Raw genomic sequence first — 6,575 nt, 5'->3', positions numbered from 1 at the left:
CATTCTCTAATGATGTGATCCCGTTAATCAAATGACAACTCATGTCTATGGTTAGGAAACATAACCATCATTGATTCAATGAGCTAGTCAAGTAGAGGCAAACTAGTGACACTCTGTTTGTCTATGTATTCACACATGTACTAAGTTTCTGGTTAATACAATTCTAGCATGAATAATAAACATTTATCGCGATATAAGGAAATATAAATAAAAACTTTATTATTGCCTCTAGGGCATATTTCCTTCAGTCTCCCACTTGCACTAGAGTCAATAATCTAGATTACATTGTAATGATTCTAACACCCATGGAGTCTTGGTGCTGATCATGTTTTGCTCGTGAGAGAGGCTTAGTCAACGGGTCTGCAACATTTAGATCCGTATGTATCTTGCAAATCTCTATGTCTCCCTCCTTGACTTGATCGCAGATGGAATTGAAGCGTCTCTTGATGTGCTTGGTTCTCTTGTGGAATCTGGATTCCTTTGCCAAGGCAATTACTCCAGTATTGTCACAAAAGATTTCCATTGGACCCGATGCACTAGGTATGACACCTAGATCGGATATGAACTCCTTCATCCAGACTCCTTCATTTGCTGCTTCTGAAGCAGCTATGTATTCCGCTTCACAAGTAGATCCCGCCACGATGCTCTGCTTGGAACTGCACCAACTGACAGCTCCTCCATTTAATAAAAACATGTATCCGGTTTGTGACTTAGAGTAATCTGGATTAGTGTCAAAGTTTGCATCGACGTAACCATTTATGACGAGCTCTTTGTCACCTCCATATACGAGAAACATATCCTTAGTCCTTTTCAGGTATTTCAGGATGTTCTTGACCGTTGTACAGTGATCCACTCCTGGATTACTTTTCTACCTCCCTGCTAAACTTATAGCAAGGCACACATCAGGTCTCGTACACATCATTGCATACATGAATTAGCCTATGGCTGAAGCATAGGGAACACCTTTCATTTTCTCTCTATCTTCTGGAGTGATCGGGCATTGAGTCTGACTTAAGCATCGCTACGGGTGAGAAGGTCTCATCGTAGTCAACTCCTTGAACTTGTCGAAAACCTTTCGCAACAAGTCGAGCTTTGTAGACAGTAACATTACCGTCAGCATCAGTCTTCTTCTTGAAGATCCATTTATTCTCTATGGCCTGCCGATCATCGGGCAAGTCAACCAAATTCCATACTTTGTTCTCATACATGGATCTCATCTCAGATTTCATGGCTTCAAGCCATTTTGTGGAATCTAGGCTCATCATCGCTTCCTCATAGTTCATAGGTTCGTCATGGTCAAGTAACATGACTTCCAGAACAGGATTACCGTACCACCGTGGTGCAGATCTTACTTTGGTTGACCTACGAGGTTCGGTAATAACTTGATCAAAAGTTTCATGATCATCGTCATTAGCTTCCTGACTTACTGGTGTATGAATCACTGGAACCTCGTCAAGTTCTACTTTCCTCCCACTCACTTCTTTCGAGAGAAACTCTTTCTCTAGAAAGGATCCATTCTTAGCAATGAATATCTTGCCTTCGGATCTGTGATAGAAGGTGTACCCAATAGTCTCCTTTGGGTATCCTATGAAGACACATTTCTCCGATTTGGGTTCGAGCTTATCAGGTTGAAGTTTTTTCACATAAGCATCGCAGGCCCAAACTTTAAGAAACGACAACTTGGGTTTCTTGCCAAACCACAGTTCATAAGGTGTCGTCTCAACGGATTTAGATGGTGCCCTATTTAACGTGAATGCAGTTGTCTCTAAAGCGTAACCCCAAAATGATAGCGGTAAATCAGTGAGAGACATCATAGATCGCACCATATCTAGTAAAGTACGATTACGCGTTCGGACACACCATTACGCTGTGGTGTTCCAGGTGGCGTGAGTTGCAAAACTATTACGCATTGTTTCAAATGAAGTCCAAACTCATAACTTAAATATTCGCCTCCACGATCAGATCGTAGAAACTTGATTTTCTTGTTACGATGATTTTCCACTTCACTCTGAAATTCTTTGAACTTTTCAAATGTTTCAGACTTATGTTTCATTAAGTAGATATACCTATATCTGCTCAAATCATCTGTGAAGGTGAGAAAATAACGATATTCGCCGCGAGCTTCAATGTTCATTGGACTACACACATCAGTATATATGATTTCCAATAACTCTGTTGCTCGCTCCATTGTTCCGGAGAACGGAGTTTTAGTCATCTTGCCCATGAGGCATGGTTCGCAAGTACCAAGTGATTCATAATCAAGTGATTCCAGAAGTCCATCAGAATGGAGCTTCTTCATGCGCTTTACACCAATATGACCTAAACGGTAGTGCCACAAATAAGTTGCACTATCATTATCAACTCTACATCTTTTGGCTTCAATACTATGAACATGGTTATCACTACTATCAAGATTTAGTAAAAATAGACCACTCATCAGGGGTGCATGACCATAAAAGATATTACTCGTATAAATAGAACAACCATTATTCTCTGATTTAAATAAATAACCGTCTCGCATCAAACAAGATCCAGATATAATGTTCATGCTCAACGCTGGCACCAAATAACAATTATTTAGGTCTAATACTAATCCCGAAGGTAGATGTAGAGGTAGCGTGCCGACGGCGATCACATCAACTTTGGAACCATTTGCCACGCGCATCGTCACCTCGTCCTTAGCCAATCTTCGCTTAATCCGTAGCCCATGTCTCGAGTTGCAAATGTTAGCTACTGAACCAGTATCAAATACCCAGGCTCTATTGCGAGCATTAGTAAGGTACACATAAATAACATGTATATCAAATATACTTGTCACTTTGCCATGCTTCTTCTCCACCAAATACTTGGGGTGGTTCCGCTTCCAGTGACCAGTTCCTTTGTAGTAGAAACACTCAGTCTCAGGCTTAGGTCCAGACTTGGGTTTCTTCACTTGAGCAGCAACTGGCTTGTTGTTCTTCTTGAAGTTCCCCTTCTTCCCTTTACCCTTTTTTTGAAACCGGTGGTCTTATTGACCATCAACACTTGATGTTCCTTCTTGATTTCTACCTCTACAACCTTTAGCATTGCGAAGAGCTCGGGAATCGTCTTATCCATCCCTTGCATATTATAGTTCATCACAAAGCTCTTGTAGCTTGGTGGCAGTGATTGAAGAAGTCTGTCGATGACACTATCATCAGGAAGATTAACTCCCAGTTGAGTCAAGTGGTTGTGGTACCCAGACATTCTGAGTATATGTTCACTGACAAAACTATTCTCCTCCATCTTGCAGCTGTAGAACTTATTGGAGACTTCATATCTCTCAATCCCGGCATTTGCTTGAAATATTAACTTCAACTCCTGGAACATCTCATATGTTCCATGACGTTCAGAACATCGTTGAAGTCCCGGTTCTAAGCCGTAAAGCATGGCTCACTGAACTATCGAGTAGTCATCAGCTTTGCTCTGCTAGGTGTTCATAACATCTGGCGTTGCTCCTGCAGCGGGTTTGTCACCTAGCAGTGCTTCCTGGACGTAATTGTTGTGTGCAGCAATGAGGATAATCCTCAAGTTACGGACCCAGCCCGTGTAGTTGTTACCGTCATCTTTCAACTTAGCTTTCTCTAGGAACGCATTATGAGATGACCCCTTACTAAAATTTCAAGGTATAAGTGTTCTCCCTCAGTATGCACCGTTGTGACAGTTCTTCGTGCTGAGACACCACGTGAATATCGGGTGTGATAAGCTCTACATTCACATACAACGGGTGCAAGCCAGTTTTGCACAAGCGGAATACTCAGGTTAAACTGGACGAGCCTAGCATATACAGATATGGCCTCGGAACACTGGGAGCGAAAGGTCGAGCGTGAATCATATAGTAGACATGATCAACATAGTGATGTTCACCATTGAAAACTTCTCCATCTCACGTGATGATCGGACATGGTTTAGTTGATATGGATCACATGATCACTTAGATGATTAGAGGGATGTCTATCTAAGTGGGAGTTCTTAAGTAATATGATTAATTGAACTTAAATTTATCATGAAATTAGTCCTGATAGTATTTGCATATCTATGTTGTAGATCAATTGCTCGTGTATAGCTTCCCCATTTTATTTTTGATATGTTATTAGAGAAAACTATGTTGAAAGATGATAGTAGCAATGATGCGGATTGGATCTGTGATCTGAGGATTATCCTCGTTGCTGCACAGAAGAATTATGTCCTTGATGCACCGCTAGGTGACATAACTATTGCAGGAGCAAATGCAGACATTATGAATGTTTGACAAAGTTCGGTATGATGACTACTTAATAGCTTAGTGCACCATGCTTTACGACTTAGAACCGGGACTTCAAAAATGTTTTTGAATGCCACAGAGCATATAAGATGTTCTAAGATTTGAAATTGGTATTTCATACGCATGCCCGTGTCGGGAGGTAGGAGACCACTAATAGTACTTCGCCTACAAGATGGAGGAGAATAGCTCAACCAGTGAGCATGTGCTCAGATTGTCTGGGTACTACAATTACGTGAATCAAGTGGGAGTTAATCTTCCAGATAAGATAGTAATTGACAAAGTTCTCTACTCACTATCACCAAGTTACTGATGAACTATAATATGAAAGGGATGAAGAAAGTAATTCCCAATATCTTCACGATGCTGAAATCGATGAAGGTAGAAATCAAGAAATAGCATCAAGTGTTGACGGTTAACAAGACCACTAGTTTCAAGAAAAGGGCAAAGGGAAAGAAAGAGGAACTTCAAAGAAGAATAGCAAGCAAGTTGCTTCTCCCATGAAGAAGCCCAAAGCTAGACCCAAGCCTGGAACTGAGTGCTTCTACTGCAAAGGAAATGGTCACTGGAAGTGGAACTGCCCTAGATACTTGGCGGATAAGAAGGATGGCAAAGTGAACAGAGGTATATTTGATATACATGTTATTGATGTGTACTTACTAGTGTTTATAGCAACCCCTCCGTATTTGATACTAGTTCAGTTGCTAAGAATAGTAACTCGAAACGAGAGCTGCAAAATAAACAGAGACTAGTTAAGGGCGAGGTGATGATGTGAGTTGGAAGTGATTCCAAGGTTGGTAAGATCACCATCGCACACTCCCTTTACCTTCGGGATTAGTGTTGAACCTAAAATAAATGTTATTTGGTGTTTGCGTTGAGCATAATATGATTGGATCATGTTTATTGCAATACAGTTATTCATTTAAGACAAAGAATAATTGTTATTCTGTTTACATGAATAAAACCTTCTGAGGTCATACACCCAAGGTGAATGGTTTATTGAATCTCGATCATAGTGATACACATGTTCATAATATTGAAGCCAAAAGATGCAAAGTTAATAATGATTGTGCAACTTATTTGTGGCACTGCCGTTTAGGTCATATTGGTGTAAAGCCCATGAAGAAACTCCATTCTAATGGGCTTTTGGAATCACTTGATGCTTGCGAACCATGCCTCGTGGGCAAGATGACTAAAACTCCATTCTCCGGAACAATGGAGCAAGCAACTGACTTATTAGAAATAATACATACTGATGTATGCAACCCGATGAGTGTTGAGGCTCGCGGCGGGTATCATTATTTTCTACCCTTCACAGATGATTTGAGCAAATATGGGTATATCTACTTGATGAAAAATAAGTATGAAACATTTGAAAAGTTCAAAGAATTTCAGAGTGAAGTGGAAAATCATTGTAACAAGAAATTAAAGTTTCTGTGATTTGATCACGGAGGAGAATATTTGAGTTACGAGTTTGGTCTTCATTTGAAACAATGCAGAATAATTTCGCAACTCACGCCACCTGGAACACCATAGGGTAATGGTGTGTCCGTACGTCATAACCGTACTTTATTAGATATATGGTGCGATCTATGATGTCTCTTACAGATTTATCACTATCATTTTGGGGTTATGCATTAGAGACAACTGCATTCACATTCAATAGGGCACCATCTAAATCCGTTGAGACAACACAATATGAACTATGGTTTAGCAAGAAACCTAAGCCGTCGTTTCTTAAAGTTTGGGCTATGATCCTTATGTGAAAAAGTTTCAACTTGATAAGCTCGAACCCAAATCGAAGAAATGCGTCTTCATAGGATACCCAAAGGAAACTATTGGGAACACCTTCTATCACAGATCCGAAGGAAAGAAATTCGTCGCTAAGAATGGACCCATTCTAGAGAAGAAGTTTCTTTCGAAAGAAGTGAGTGGGAGGAATGTAGAACTTGATGAGGTAATTGTACCTTCTCCCGAATTGGAAAGTAGTTCATCACAGAAATCAGTTCTAGTAATTCCTACGCCAATTAATGAGGAAGCTAATGATGATGATCATGAAACTTCAGATCAAGTTACTACCGAACCTCGTAGGTCAACCAGAGTATGGTCCGCACCAGAGTGGTGCGGTAATCCTTTCTGGAAGTCATGTTACTAGACCATGACGAACCTACGAACTATGAGGAAGCGATAATGAGCCCAGATTCCACAAAATGGCTTAAGGCCATGAAATCTGAGATGGGATCCATGTATGAGAACAAAGTATGGACTTTGATTGACTTGCCCGATGATCGGTGAG

Source organism: Triticum urartu, chromosome 3A, assembly GCF_056163025.1.
Source record: "Triticum urartu cultivar PI428250 chromosome 3A, HENAU_Tu73, whole genome shotgun sequence".
Classification (NCBI taxonomy): domain Eukaryota; kingdom Viridiplantae; phylum Streptophyta; class Magnoliopsida; order Poales; family Poaceae; genus Triticum; species Triticum urartu.
Note: the sequence above shows the minus strand (reverse complement) of the source record.